The sequence below is a fragment of the Varroa jacobsoni genome, unplaced genomic scaffold (assembly GCF_002532875.2).
Source record: "Varroa jacobsoni isolate VJ856 unplaced genomic scaffold, vjacob_1.0 scaffold_581, whole genome shotgun sequence".
NCBI classification, from domain to species: Eukaryota; Metazoa; Arthropoda; class Arachnida; order Mesostigmata; family Varroidae; genus Varroa; species Varroa jacobsoni.
In genome coordinates, this window is record NW_019213483.1 from 20,824 (window position 1) to 37,741 (window position 16,918).

Consider the following 16,918-nt stretch of genomic DNA (forward strand, 5'->3'; position numbering starts at 1 on the left):
TGTGGACAACAGCAGTTAGTGGACGCCAACCGACATCCAGCTAATATTGTCTCCGGACAAAGGCAGAGCTACATGACGCAAAGCGTGAGACAACAACGTCTGCCGACGAATTACCATCATGGTAACAGGAATGTAGAAAGCAGCAGCAGCAGCAGCAGCAGCATGGCATAAGTTGAAATGATGCAATATCTACGGCAACAGTTCATTAAAATTAGTATCTGCCGCATAGAAGCGCAGTGAGGAAAGTCCGTCATAAAGAATTACGAGGAGAAAGAAGCAAGGTTTATCAGGCAGTTTCATCGCCCAGGTTAGGCTGCTTTCGTTGTTATTATTGTTGTTGTTGTTGTTGCTGCTGCTGCTACCGCTACTGTTGACGTTCACCGACTCACTGTGGTCGACTACTGCAGCAGGACAAGTGTCAGTCAACGGTACTTCAGCATGTGCCCGTTATATTACGAACACGCTCACCCCTAGCGACGTCAGATAGTTTTTGTTGACACTGTCAGACCGACTTCTGTTCCATTGTTGTCAGCGTCCTGCTAGCTGGATGTTAGCCGATCATTCGAAACGTCTTATACGCGATCAATGATAATAACAACGAATCATAGTGCACGATGAAGAACAGGCGTTTTGTCGAAGTTTGCATGCGTTCGTATGAACGAGAGGCTTTCCAAGCACTTTCTGATAAGGGCATCAGCATTTTTCACTGCGCACTCGCTGGCGCCACGACCTATATACGTTAGGCTACAACGTATAACAGGTAATGTAGGATCAAGGACTCCTGAGAGTCGGTGGCGAGGCGGTAGAGGGAACACGTTGTACGCTTAATTCGGATAATAATTAGACAGATGTTCTATTGGTCTATGATAGATTTATCTAGGGGTGTATACAGTGTAGCTGCTGATTTCACAGCAGGAACGAAGAGAAGCGACTCATTTTAAACACACTGCACGAATGGCGCCTGATACCCAGATATATTTCTTCTATGTATAGCTGAACCAGTGACGCGCATTTCTTAGCGTAAATTTGCAAACTGTCAAGGTATTTCACAATATAGGATCGTCCGGGCGTCTTGTGGACTAATTACGCACACAAGATATGGGACCGTAGCATCTGTATTGGGTTCAGTTTGGTCTGACTGTGTATCGTACACAGGTGCCAAATACGTACCGTTACTCTAAAGCACAATAAAGTGATTAGTAAAAAGCGCAGTACCAGCCGCGCCGTTCGCGGAGTGCTCTTTCATAGCTCACTAGCACTAATCCAATGGCTAATCGAGCTCGGAAATCAGTTGGTCCCGTTCGCTTCCCGATAAGATGGACATCGTAAAGAGAACTGCAACAACTTGAACGATGGAAGTTACAACGGTTGATCGTCGGCCCATCCAGCTGCTTCATTTGACGGATGTACGTAAACTAACTGGAAAACAGCAGAGTGTCCTGCGTCACTGCGGCTTCACGTATCAGTCAATTGTTCCAAATCAAATATAAATTTAAAATGTTTGTGATTGCGGCTACTGATGAAGACTGGCGAACGGTACGCTGAAAATGCTACCTATTGCATTATTAGTTGGTCAAGGTAAGCGGCCATTGGTACATATAAATCGCATGTTCAGTGGCTGTACGTATGTTTAATACATGAAAAGATCAGTCAAGGACACATTCGTGTTCATGCGTTGCTTTTGTGCGACTCAAAAAATCGGAATATTGTTTTGATTTTCTCTTATTTAGGCCGTTTGCATCTGAAGTGCTGAGAGGAGATGCTTCGAAAAGTGCACGCGAATTTCCTATCAGTTAGGCTTAATTTCGTGGACCCCTCTCATGCCCCGACTCCTATTTGATTAGGCTGATTCAAAAAGGGCTCAATTTTCTTACGACGTTTCGTTACTGCTTGACTTGTGGGCGGCGGTACAGCCACCCTTGCGTCGGAAAGGACTTTTCTTTTATTTTAAAGGATAGCCAATTTACCGGTTACGAAGATGGAAATATAGGAAATAAAATTTATAATTTATAAGTAAGGTAGTTTTTTGCGTACGAACTCTCTTTTTTTTGACAAAAACTTTGTCATTTAATTTCTGACAGAAAGAGCGTTTGCATGTTCAATATCTGCAATACAAGGTGTAAATATCTACAGTGTGCAGTAAGATGAAGACACCGAACTGTGTTAAATGTAGAATTCAGGTATTTAAATATGACATTTCGTAGGGACGCTTGCTTGCCAGGTTTTGAACCTTATCCAAGCCTCCAAGATCTAGCAGAGTTTTCGTTGGGTCTAAAGCCGGCCATAGAAATAATTTATGGTATACTAAGTTGTCCCAATGATATTTTTTGCTTGTTATATCATTATTATAATAGTTCGTTGTATTATTATCTATCACGCCATACATAAGGACTGGATGTAGAATCAATTTTGCATTCAATTAAAGCACAATATAATAATGCATTTTATAATAATATTTAGTACCATTAAAGTTCAGTGATATTTTTACTTCTCTCGCTACCGCTTCGTTTAAATGCACAAAGCAACATCTTTACGTCGAAGTTTTCCGTCTTCAGGTACATTTCTGATTCATATTATTGCAGCGCCTTCAAGCCTTTCAAAGCACTGCATCATATCGCTGCTTGAAAACGCTATATACAACTACTGCATTTTACAGAACTGTGTCTACGGTCAACAGCACCTGCGTCTACGATTATGTTGGAGGAGACCACCCAAAAAAATCGACTGCGGGTACATCCGCTACATAGTCTATGACAAGACCAGACCCGTAATAATAACATTGGCGTTGTCCTAAGTAAACGTAAGCCAAGCTAGGCAGGTATCATTTTTTTGGTGTAACTATCGGTCAAAACGAATTCATTGTTTACTAAAAAATCATAATTCAGGTTCCCAGAGTCATTCTGGGACCTCGCTCGCTACCTGCAACTAGCGTCATCATTTTAGGCTTCTGCTTCACTGTGGGCGTCATATACAGAAGTGATAATTTTCGTCGTGTGCTCGATCTAAATATGACTAAGGGAACATCAGGTGTCGTGAACAGACCAGCTGACGCTCACATTTTTTGCTTACCCTTTATCTTCAAAACCTCCAACTAAAATTACCGATCGCCACCCCTGACTCGTCACGCTTAGCGCACAACCAAAAAACAGCAGAAAAATAGTCATTAGACTGGCTTTTTTCTCTTGATTTATTCTTTAAGATGAAAGGAAGCCTCATTGATCATCTGATTTAACTTCTCGGGCTGGTGGAGAGCGCGAGCACTAATGCGGGTCAAGGCCGCCACGTCGCCCATACAGGAGTTGCGTACGCAGGACTAAGGGGACCAGTGGACTCACAGACAAAGGCAAATAGATAGAAAAAAAAAAAAAAAAATAGGCCGACAGCCGCAGTAGCAGCAGCTGCTGGCTCAAGCCGATGTCGGCTGCACTGAATACTCAGTCAGAAGCGGTAGGGTCGAAGACTATTTATCGGTTGCGCATTGAATGTTCTTATGTGATGCGCGAAAAGATTAAGGTTAGCCGTGTAATTATCCTTAATTGCGGCGATTTACGGATGTCTGCAAAAAGAAACGAGTGCGGTGACGGGTGCATGCGGAACCGCTGTGGCATGGGCAGCCGAGACGCCACCTATTACGCTATTTACCAGAGGCGCGAAATTATGTCTTTATAGTCCTCGGACGTCGAAGGAGTGCGGAAAGAAGGGGCCTAACAAAATGGGCGGGAAAATGAACGGGCAACCATCGCACGTATCAGATGGGTGCGGTCAACTTGCTTTAGGTACGATGTACGTATGCTTGCATGCAGAAGCAGTCGCCAATGCAGCAAATCATACCCCTGGGGGGGTGTTCAACGGAGTAAAACAAAAAAGATGAAGCATAGTTTTTCAGATGAAAGTGGCATCGATATATGATCATTTTGCTTAGTTCCAATTACGAACATTTTGAGCGAACACTCCGTCGAATGGATGCGTCAATATGTGAGCCACCCAGAGTTCAAGCCTGGGAAGCGAATTGCCGTTGGGCGGTTTTGCATCTTCTATGGACAAATGTCATGATCTGCGAACTATAGGTCATGATTTAACGGAGAAACGTCGACTGCCAGCTGATTCGTGGCGAAAACATGAAGCACGCTTACGTTAAACGATCTTCTATACAGTCATATGATTAAAGCAGGTATCCGTTTTCGAAAATAAGCTTGATATCCTGGAGAACATCAAAAAATGATATCTAACATAGCAAAAAAAAGGCAGCAGAACATGCCCGTTCCCTAAATTCAGAATGATCTCCATTGTAAAATATATATAAAATTTAATAATAATAAGCAAAAATGAATGATAATCACTGCGTAAATGATCAGATTTCGTATTGGATTCGATGCTCTGCGGCTGTAGTAACTCTCTAAAAGAGTTTATCTTGAGAACTCTTTTCTCGCTAAGCTCGGAAAATGACGTCATAATACTTGTTTTTCCATTTATCACAGCAAGCATCGAACAGCATTGGTAAATGCAATGAAAGTTTATAGTAAACCAATCTTCGATATAATTGAAAATGATATTTTGTGTGTATAGGATAAAAAATTTGCTAACAAAAATTTGTGTTCTGAAAAGCTCTATAGCAAAACTATAAACTTCAGATATTCCAGTATAAGAACAACAAACGATTTCATGCCAGAGTAAATTTATAATGACCTTTCCTCTATACGACTTCGATTCAGTTGCATCCGTTACTTATTATGATTTGTATTTAGTTTTCATTCTGGTTTTTTTTTTTCTAATATCTCCTTCTTGAACCCAGAAGCGAAATGTTGACAGTGTCATCGTCTCTGTTCATCCTGCGTATAAAGTAATTACAATAGCACTTTGGATGCCAAAAACAACAAAACGATCCACAGCCGATTGTATAGTAGACATATAGAGGTCGCCACTTGATTCTAAAGAAATAAATTGAATTTTTACCGGAAGTGATTTTACATTTCCAAATTACGTTTAGGATTTGTAGATAAGCAGTGACGCCGATTTACTATAATTCCCATATTCTACCGACAATTAGGGATTCGTAATTGCTAACAGTAAGCTGGGCTCGAAATTTTGTATGCGCGTGTTTTGTTAAAAAAATTGTTTACATATATTTTTCACTTGTAAACAGCGTTACATCGAAAAACTTAGAGGAGAAATAGAAAGTAGTAAACATTTTTCTATAGAATTCTATAACGTTAGCACACATGAAAACATAAATTGCATCTGTATCAATCTTCTATGTACGTAACGAGCATACGTAATACCATTTTGAAGAACTGCAGAAAATCGTCTCGTTTCGTCTACAAGCTAGGTAGGAAACCTAAGATAATTTCGAAAACGTGATTGCAATAGCAAACGTATAGTGACAAAAAGAAAGGAAATGTTTATGTTCTGTATTGGCCCTATTAATTTACTTGAGCTACCGTAGTTTACTTTGCGTCCGTCCGAGTACTACTACATTTAGGCAATACGGACACGCGTCAACTACGAAGACTTTTGAACTTTCGCCGCCAATAAATAGCTGGTTCTTTAGCCAGCTGTCGACTAAATGGCGAATTGCACTTCTAGATCGCGCAAGTCTTCCGCCCGTTATCGTTTTCCATCCATTTGGAGATTTATTGGAAAAATTATCAACCAACCAGCGTGGCAGGAAGTAGCGGTGGCACCAGCGATGGCCTAAAATGACCATTAGAGCAAAATTTACTATCGCGAAATATATACAGGTATATATATATATATATATATGGGTCGGCTAACGGAGGTGTACCCATCCCTAGTTTCTAGATGGAAACTCTGATCGATGACCCGATTTCAATGGCACCATCCTGCATAATCAACGTTCATGAGGTGTTTCAGGACGGGTGATTATGAACTGCTGATCGAAATAGAGACCCACCGCTGCAACCAGGACCCTGCTCAAATTGTTATTCGCTGATGAACGTGTCTGGCAGAATTGAAACACTGAACGAAAACTGAGTGTCGTCCACGTTGTTCTTTCGGAACCGTTTTTGCAAACGAAAGAAAAAAAAACCCTGGTTCCCTCCTGAGGGTGTTTAGATTTGTGATGGTGAACACACGAAAACACCCATTCTACTTACAGAAGAGTGTGCATGAGAAATAGCATACAGAAAAAACGCGGCTAGCGAAATCGTCGTCTTCGACTGACGACTACAATGTCAAGGAATAATAGATTCTCATTTAACAGACGTTTGTAGCTTAAGAACGCTGCTCACATACATACAATCCGCAATAACGCATTTACGCTCGCTTTGATCCTTAGAATGTAACGTAGGTCGTAGACATTTTTCGTTTGAAGATCTTCCTATACCTTCATGTATCTATACGAATAAGCCTATCAACAGCTATTAAGGGTGAGTAGCGGTCATGTTTTGCAATCCTACGCTACAGAATAGGACCTCGTTGGTGCGATATGCTGCTTGATCAATTTTTATTATTATTTATTACATATTAGGAGCTTAATCTGTAATCGAGAGGCGTTCTTATGCAGTGTCAGATATTTAGTTTGTAAGTCGTATATAATAACGACTAGGTTTTAGTAAATTTTATATGCTTGCTTCCTTCCTTAAAAATACGTTCGTCGGCCATTAAAATGTACAATATTAATTTATGCTTCTAGACAGATCGTACATCGGTAGCAGGACAACAAAAAGACATTACTGAGATGCATCCTGAAGTACTAACTACTCTCGATAGCAGTTATAGAAGGAATCATTATAGCGAGATAAGACAATAAAAAAAATCGCTTTTTCTGTTTTACCAATATCGCCGCTGTTCAGCGGTGCTGAATTCGACTGACTGCCCATGGTGTGGGGGCATATCAGTTTGAGGATACTGCGCTGATGGAGCATAGGCTGACGTCGGATGAGAACTAACGTGCAGACGATATGTACAACGGATCACCCCTAGAGGTATTTACATTTCAAAACGCACTCGAGCCGGTTGGCGACACTATCTACCTAATGGTTTCGCATGTGAGTTTTGTTTTTACTATAGACGGATCTCTATGAAAGTGATCTCGGTAATAGATCTATCGACTAGATCGTTTTCGTTGAAAACAATGGCCTATACACATACTTTTTTGAAGTGGAACACATGTATAAGCTCAAACTTATACATGTGTTCTACTTCACTTGAGGTAATTAAGTCTTTGCTTACTAAGTCGAAACGGTGCCATGTTATATTATTAGTATATGCTTGCATATACCTACACGACGGGACAAATTTGCGTTATCCAGAAGTTATCGACCAGGAAAACAAGTCGGTGGCTTGATACGGATATGCGTACTGAAGGCCCTATTATGTGAGCATATTGTACGAATATCGGTATACTGATGAGATATACGACGGACCCTGAGGGGCAATTAGACGTCTGTAACAGGAGATGAGTTTCCTTCATGATGGAAGAGCCCTTGCCCCTTTCGATATGATGAAAGCAAGTTAGAAAAAAGCAAATTTTCTGTTGATGGCTGTCTTTCTTTCTAGTCATCTTCTTATTTGTTGATTATAAATGGCGAAGCTGCCTTCGCAGAAAATCCCTTGGAACAAGTAATACGAATAGCAATTAGATAGATAGACGTGCACACATTTTTTGTACACCGATACATGCGATGATAGACGATACTAGCATCAATAGTGCCACTGGTACATAGAATAACATGCGGTTCAGGGATACTCTTTTAAAATCTTTACGGCCACCTACTAACTTTTTGCCCGCTTTTTTTCTTTTTAGGTTTTTTTACATTGCTATGGCCCCGACGCACCGGTCGAGAGCTATCGAAAGTTGGGATTTTAAAAATTATACACTCTAACTAATTGAACATTTTAGCCAATAGTTACGAATCGCCCTTGATTCGATCACGTAACTGTGATCATTTTCATATCCAATAAAAAAATATAAATGTCTTAAATGGTGAAAAGTACATGCAGCTGGTTTCTCATTTTCATCATCCTTAGAGTCACATGTTAGTTAATGGGCTTCAGTTCAAGCAAAATGTTGGATTGTAGATATATATATATACTCAGATTGGCCATCGCGATGAAGTAGTTGAAGAAGTGTTGAAAATGCCTCGACAGTAAACGACAAGCATCAGGTGTTTTAATAGGCTTCGGAATAATCGTTACATACCAATTTGTTGAAGGTAGCCCATTGACAGTTCAAGTTCCATACGGCTGTCGCCAGAAAGAGAATCTGCCAGATTCATCTTCGACAAACGTGATAGTTTTGATTGGCAAGACATATTGTGTCGTAAAGGCTTGTGCTACAAACACGTGCACAATGCACGCTACCACCTTAAAAAGTCGACCACAAACATTATCGGACGAGTGCCGTATTATAAAGTGTCCAACTCTTGAGAATTAAATAAAACTTCTTGTTTCTCACTTTGAGATCTTTTTGAGAAATTTCACCTATCGTCTCGATCCTGGCGGGAAACGTTCCGAAATTGATTCCGTACAACACAATTTAGCTTTGTCGAGTCGATCGCTGGCAAGATAGACACTGAAGAAAGCCGACGAAGTCTCTGCTAGGGAAACGGGTGGCTGCTAAGCCGAAGACCGTTTCTCGTATATCAGGACCACACTTCTTTCTCTACAATTGAGCGTCCACCACCCTTCGTATACAAATGATGTCACGCCAGCCGTCACGAAAGCCCACACAATTTGGCGTATCGACACGCACATACACAAATCGGTTCATCTTATACGACTGTATCGTAAGATGAGCGGACGGGCAACATATGATTCATTTGAGCACTGACAGCGAAATTGAGGCGGTGACGATGATGGCGGCGGCGGCAGCAGTAGCAACGGCAAGAACTTTCCCTAAAGTCTCGTCTTTATCTATGCGCGCCCATGAAATCGCGTGCTTATGAAGATCTCGCTGTGCTCATACGTAGACTGTAGGTCATAGTAGATCGTCACTTGCTGCCGTTGGTGATTCGACGCGCACGATGGCCATGTCATTGGGCGGTGGCGGAGGCTGTGGGGCGGCCTATCCCCAGGGACGCTACTCCCAATGCTGCGTTGTTTACGTAAAAACAACGGCGACGTTTGTCATTGTTGACATCGCCACATCAGCTCAAGGTAATGCCGCTATAGACCAAACCGTGAAATCGACGACAATTTCAAGCGAAGCAAGTCGAGTTCGTCTGTCGTCCGCGGTTACTACTGCTATCGACTGTGTGCAGCTAGTAGTACACGCCCTACGTACTGTATATATGCAACGCAGTTAAATGGCGGGCATCATATATTACGGGAACCGCCACAATCTTGATAAATGATGTACAACAAAGATAGTACATGTATATGAATGTATGAACGCAGACGAAGAGCCAGTGGTGGGTTTACTCCTTCTGAGGGCGTGGGCTGAGGATGTCCCCGATGTCGCGCGCGCGGGGCTAGCAGCCCGGGTCGGACGGTGCAGCGCATCACTATCTGCTGCAGCACAGAGTGGCTAGATAACAAAGTAGTGATCCGATCGCAGAGACAACAAACGTCGTACCGCAATAGACAGGCCATGTCATGTATGGGCACAAACACCAGATACGGATTAGGTACAAGATACGAGCAACGATTCAAATGAAAATACGTTAGACGCTATTGCCTCTGTTGGTATTGGACGGTGCTTTACGGACTATTAGACGGCGGCTGTTTCGGCTAGCGGAAGGAGCTAAAGCTACTTAGCTGGCTGGACATAATACAACATCTATCGAGAAAATTGAATCTTGCATCGAGCAAAGGACAGTTGCGTCCATTATTAGCATTATCAGAGCGGTGGAACGACGAGTTCTTGTAGCTAGTTCGTAAAAATCGTGTCTAGATCGATAAAAGTCCTAGTGCACCGTTATTTTGTTATGCAATGCAGTACGTTCAACGGTTGTGAGAGTTCGTGTGATTCAGTTTCAAAGTACTAGTGTATTCTAATAATTAAGGAAAAGTACCCGATCGTATTTTACATTTAGGCACGTGACAACCTTGCACGATAGACACACGTTTGTATGTTCAATGAAAACGATTGCGTTTATACAGCAAGACCCGTCTTGCTAAAAAGGTTACCTTACAAGTTTCGTTCGGCGTAAGACCTGTTGTAGCAAAGGCTGGTCGAAATAGATCATGTTTATCTTAAACTACATTGTGGATATAATACGCGCCAAATAAAAGACTACAGTGACTGCTTTCTACAGTTCGTACTTGTGGTGTTCGTAGAGAACGTACGCGATGAATGTATACTCGGTGTCTCAAACTACGATGACCGGTCTGGTAAATGCTACATTAAGGACTCGTGTTAACGCATGGCTAGCAGAATGGTTTGTGTTTTGCCGTTACTTGTTTTTTTTTTTTTTTAACTATATTCGTATTGTCTTCTCATTGGAGTGACAAATATTTACGTGAAAGCGATATAGAGGATGACCCCTCGGTAAAAAGAATATTGAAATTAAATTCGAAAAGAGGCGAAGTTCCAAACCCAGTACGCCTCAATATTCTTCAAGTGATTTGTATTTTTTGCCTGCTTCAAAATAAGGATCATGGTCACGACAATATAACTATTTGCCTGCAGCGTTACCTCAAAGGTGGAAGACGACCGGCAAAATACTGAGCACGCAAGTAAAATATCTACAACATATACTTTTTTAATGGAGTTGAGATAGTTGCGAAAGTTAAAAGTGCGTCTTGATCCCTTGCAACACGTACATAAAAACATTGAGATCTTTTCAGCTTTAAAGCAGGCCGCAAGTTGCATTGTTCCTGAATTTTAGCATGTCTCGAAGATTTTTTCTAACTTAAACCGCTGGAAGTATTTGGTATTGATAGCATTTTTACTATTATAGTCGATCTTCGGATTTACACTGTGTAAACTGTAGAGGAAGCGTTCATTTTGTTGGCAAGAGAATACATCCAACGTCTGGAGTGTGCCATAAAGAGCTTTTCAAGATTTCTATTTACCAAGGGCTATGGGATGCCATTCATTATAAGCGTTCAAATGAAGTTTTAGCGTTATTTGACCGTTGGAAACTCTTATTTTTTTTTTTTTCTATTTGCTAAGCTGTATGAAAAAAGCCGTCAGAGATAATTTTCATTTTACTGTATTCATTGCCGAGCAATACAGAGTCAGACTATGGGCATCCTTTCTTTGTGCATTATAGTCAGAGATGTAATTACAAAGAAAAGTTGAAACATTGGCCGTTTACATTTTAGACTGGTCCGCCCCTTCACTTTTGCCATGTTTCGGACGACTCGGGACGTCCTTGTGGGCCCGAACGCCGCAAATGGATTACTTGTGCCGGCTGAATTACGCTAATTTTTAACGGTTGGTACCGTTCGATATTTGATGTGCTGCGAAATATTCAGATAAAGAACTATCCCTTTATTCAATGAACAACTCTATGCATGATACAAATTATGTATATCTCTACGATGGTGGATGCTAACATATATGTAGTTGTTGAAAAATCTATACATTAGAAATACTAGGTTCGAACTAAGTTATACACACGTAAACGGTATCTAATGATTCTTCTGAATAAATATGATGCATAAAAATCAGTATCCAGCGCCAATCATTAGGAAAGGGGTGATGCACATGGGCAAGATGATGGCAAAGCAAATTTTCTTATGTTTGTTGGTATTGAGATCCCATCACAATAGAAACTTCATCATCATTTAAAAATTTTGAGTTGTGAACAGGTTAGTGTCCCATGGAATAGAAATGAGACCCATACCGATGGCGGGATCATTCAGTTCCGCCAACTAATTTATGGGTTAAAATGGGGTCAAGACAGCAGAAATGCAGGGCAGTGGCGACAATTGGCCCACAGCAGACCTTCCGGTCCCTCATAGAGAAAACCTCTTCGAGCGATATAGAACATTAAGATAGACGGAAATGTATAATTACCACAGGTAAACTATTCTATTTAATGTCTGAAGGTCTGCATAAACGCGCAATTAGTGCGTTGTCATATCGAATAAACAGCTATTGTTAAACCTGTTACTTGTACATGGATGAAAAAAAAATACGCAGAATACACATGTCGCAATATATGTAGCAATGTGATTGGCTTTAGTTCCTTCTAATGCGACCGAATAATAATAATAATAATGTACCTTTTACAGTAGCCAAAGTAATGCCGATTGACAAAGATCTTTTGATGCTACTGCCATAATAATTGTCTCTGGCTTAGAGCATTAGCTATAAGCCGGATCAGCCCTACAACTTCATTTAACAATACTCAACAGAAACAGTAGCCACACGAAGAATCGTGAATAACTTTAACTGATCACTTCCATGGCGGTAACTTTCTAGACATCACTCGCCTAGTGCCAATCACCCCAACAAAGATGTACCCAAGTAACCCAACTGGCGCAGCCGCTGCAGAACTTGGACGATGCGAGATGTCGACTGGAAAAATTCGCTTTGTTTAAATCGCTGCTCGATATCGAACTTTACTGTATATTGGCACTTTCGATCTTCTAAGCTGTAACCGTGTACATATCTTTGCCTATAGCCAATTTCTTATCCTGTTACGCTTGTTTACAGCGTCGAAGAAACAAGATAAACGAAATTGTGAGGATTCGTGGCATACCTTGACGAACCGCGTCGTTAGACGCATCAAAGCGTATCTTCTTCTTACCAGTGTACCAATTGTGGGAAGAATAAACTGCTAGCGGATGATTAGATGCACACCAGAAACTTGGCCAAAGTGCCGTAAAATTACGGAGAAAAAGGTTGAAAAAAATTATCGTCTTTGAAATTCATCGTCGTTTACTTCGACGAAAGGGACGGCAGAAAATATAGGGAGCTCACTTCCTCGGTCTTCATTCAGACGGTCAAATATCAACCAGCTCAGATGTCAGACTGTCACCAAATCAGATATCGGTCAATATCCTACTGACACTTCAACGGGTCCTGCTGATGCCTTTTGGGTTTAACGTTTTATTGAAATAGTCGGAAACTACATGCGTGGATAATATCCTCAAGACTATATATACGTTCGTAGACCTAAGCAAATAAACGAGTTCCATTTTCCTCTCGTTCTATTGAAGGGATTCGACGCTACTCAATTATTCAATGGGCTTCACGTAACTCGGAAGAGCCAGTTTATTAATCCCCACTATTCACTCTGCCTATTGCTTAAAAATTATAGAAACTTTCTATAATCTATATAATACTTACGCTTTGGTAATAGGTGTGCAAGGTGCAATAAATGTTTCCACTTGAAATATTTAATTTTTACATACCAAATGTAAATAGAAATCATATGTAATCGATGATCGTGTTTTTGTCTTGATTCTAGATTTGTTGTTATGTAAAATATGGCTGGCCTTGTGTATTTGATATCTTTTTTTATTTATTTATTTTTTTTTTTTCGCAAAATTATGTAGTAACTAGAATGTTGACATTGCTAAGCTAACCACTAATGTGTGAAGTTGATGACAATATCCTCTGTCTGGGGCAGCTAGCTAATGTGTAGCAAATATACAGTACGGCTACCGCCTTCGCACACCGAGTATTACGATTACGCAATACTAAGTAAAAAATTCACTAAAAAGTATACAGAGTATATGTTTAAAAAAAAAGTAATACGTATTATAGAAAACAAGCGCGCAGTGTTTTGATTTGTATTTATCTTGCGATATCTTGTAATCACACTATCTGTCCAAGCACCTGATGGAAGGAATCGAAAATGTTTAATAAATAACTTGTATAGAATAAAAAAAACTTACCACAGCACTGAATGGTATGGCCATGCTATTTCTAACTCAATTTATCTAGGCGAAAATTTTTATTAAACAAAACTCGCATCTTTTTAGTGAATGTTCGTACAGACTCATTGAACACTGGCTGTCTCGCTTATAGAATTATAATTAATTAATGGACACGAATATAATAATCCCCTGCGCTAAATACGTAACGTACGGGAGAGGATAACGGTTGTGACGACGGGCGATGCGCGGGTGATAACGGAACAACAACGGAACGCGGCTGCTTATGGTCTTCTTGCCACGTGTCTCGTTCACTTTCCGCTGACCCTTTCCTATGGAAAAAATGGTGCTTTGAAGAAATTTCTCCCAGTTCTGCTGTTGATGCCGCGGACAACACGTGATAAGGCAAGGGCAGACCGTTAAGAAAAAGCTATCGAAGCCCATTTCCACACATATGGGAACTGTACAACAACTGTTTATACCAAACCCGAATCTATTTTCACAATACATTATCAGTACCTGACTTACTAATGTAAAAATAACAAGAAAATTACTGTTGTTCATGTTTGTGCAGAAAATCGTTTAAAGGATAGTCTATTTTTTGCCGAATTTTGGAAAGGTTGAATAAAAACGTTATGCTTACTAACGGGAATATTTAATCTGTTCTCCGTAAAGCCGCTAACAATATACGAGATATTTATATGGCCCACTTTTCGTTCGCTGATGATCCTCGATGGGTATCTGCAGGATTACGTTGATGTGTACCAATGGCTCGAACAGTTCTATCTAAGCATTGCGTGACTTTATTCCGTTCACTATTATTTTTGAAATAAGATAAGTGGAAACGAAAAACACCCCGCGTTTTTTTTTTTTTATGGCGTAGATCATTAGCTTACATTCGATTGGCAATTTCTTTCTACCAACAATGGACTTTCTACCAAAAAAAAAAGCGTTCATTTTTATCGAAATAGCATTTTTGGGTTGTCTACACCTCACAGCACATTCGGAATTGAATCCACCCACAACCACGGTTAGTATTTCACTTGACGAGGACCGCATCCGGATATACAACAGCAGCAAATACAGATGACTATCCGATGTTTTCTTATACGTAGAAGTCTGTAGTTTCAATTCTTTGTCTATGATTTAGATCGCACTTAAAATTTTTCGAGGAACTACTCATTTTATCATCATCGATTTGTCCAGGATTCTTTGAACCAATTACGGTCGCAGTGTACCTGGAAACCTAGAAACACCTTTAAGGTATCGTTCATTGGTAAAAGGCCTGCATTCCCGCGTAGACCTTGTGTAGGAGCCGTGTCACTGATATGCAGAACTGCAAATGATGTCTGAACAAAATGTAAGTTCCCTGAATGTTTTCGGCTTGGACGAAACAAAGAAAATGTATAATGAAATCTACTCGATCTGTCAGACAGGGGCTCGCCTATTCCATCTCAAAGTTTTGATGGCGAGACAACAACATTGACGGTGTGATGCTCACAGATCTGCCGTTGTAGCTGTCCAAATTGAAAGGCAGGCTTCTGTGCCGTCTATGGGCCCATTATTGATTTTTTCTGACTAAATTTTTGGAGCTGTGGAAGCAGCGGAGTTGACAATAGGCACAGCATATTTAGAAGTTCTTGTTACCGCAGTCGATGTTGCCGCTTCGTAAGTTACAAGAGCTGGTAAACAAAAATCAAACGATTGAATATATCGAGTAGAATAGGGCGAAGATTGGTGAAGCTGTCTAGCACGAACGACGTGATGGAATCTTCAAAATAGGCAAACAGAGATATTCATGTAGCGGTGCTAAAGGACGAGTGGATAGTCGACGCCCCTATCGAGGGTGCAGACGAGCTATGCTGCAAGTGGGCAAGTGCAGGCTTAGACGGTAAGTCCTTCGGACAGTGTGGTGATCGTAACCCATGTTAACCGATTGATACACACAGCGGTAGTATCTCCTTTACGAGGGCGGGTCACGTGGCGCTTCCTCTTAAGAACACTGCCTATTATTCTAATTGAGATAGAGACGAAAAAGAACGTTGATCAAAAGAATATTTCTAAATAGACATCAAGTTGGACAAGAGTTTCTTGCACAGCCATACATTTTAATACGTTTGCGCAAAGTGGTAATGGCCATAGTAAACAATTACATCAAAACGTTATACTGAATCAATGTAGAAAAGATAGATTTCTAATTGGCTTAATATTAACGTTTATTTTTTGGTTCAGCAGTAAAAGCAGAACCTGCTAGATATAGGTTATGCCCTTTCAGCTTATCATATGGCTTACACGTACTATTTATAAACATATATCTTCGATAGTATCCCTTGAGAATATACCGTAGGCGAGCTAACATGTATCATAGATGCTATGATCCGTAATTTGTAGCATTTTGTTACGTGTATATTGGAGGCATAGTCTGTTGGCGGCTTGAGGTAAAACCAAAGGTAACTCTGCGTAAGGAAAGAGGTATATTTTATCGATAACGTATTTCTAATAAGTTAAAAATGATTAGCGTGAGCAATGCATATAGGGTGAGTCTGGTAAGCACTTTGCCGAGCCGGTTTGTTAGATCTTGGTTCGGCTCAAACTGATATCACTTCCTAGCCTTACTTACGCATATCCTTTCAATTCTTACAATTTTAAGGCTATTTTGGGCTAGAGGGTTAACGCCGCTCGTTGAAATCGTTTAGGTGAGGAAGGTATCGAATGCACCTCACGGTCCGTATTGTGGATTTTTTTATGTGGACAAGAGGCGACACGATCCTGTTCTGGTTACATAATTCAGTGGGCCAAGGCTCACCCTGGATATTCTCAACAGCCGTTATTAGTGCTAATGTCAGAAGCACGCAGCGCTGCTGACCATCTAAATGTTGGGCGAATCAACTGACTATGCCCAACTAAAAAGATACGCTTATTACCATATGTAGGATGAATTATAGTACGAATTTGTCACACTTGTAGCGTCTAATGAAGACGGTCAGTACGATGAGCAGGACCTTTTCCAGCTTGAGTATTAAATTCATCAATGCGAACTCTCGTATCTAGCTTCTAAACACATGTATAGCCAAGCGGAGTAGCTTAATTAAATCCTTTTAAACCGACTAATAGGTGTGCATATTAGACGATTGAAGCCAATGTTAAGTATGTCATATTTTACAAAAAACACAAAGAGTTCTAT

At 40.6% G+C, this 16,918-nt stretch overlaps 1 protein-coding gene and 1 long non-coding RNA gene across 2 annotated transcripts in view; both read left to right on the forward strand.

The window, feature by feature from the left end:
* The window catches only part of LOC111261653 (uncharacterized), a gene marked incomplete at its 3' end in the record, with an annotated part of 32,395 nt that overhangs the window by 11,327 nt on the left and 4,150 nt on the right, over positions 1-16,918 (forward strand).
* On the forward strand, positions 4,181-8,958 carry LOC111261654 (uncharacterized). Its single transcript, XR_002681133.2, has 3 exons — positions 4,181-5,738; positions 5,872-6,944; positions 7,766-8,958. It is a non-coding gene; the product is annotated as an uncharacterized LOC111261654 (long non-coding RNA).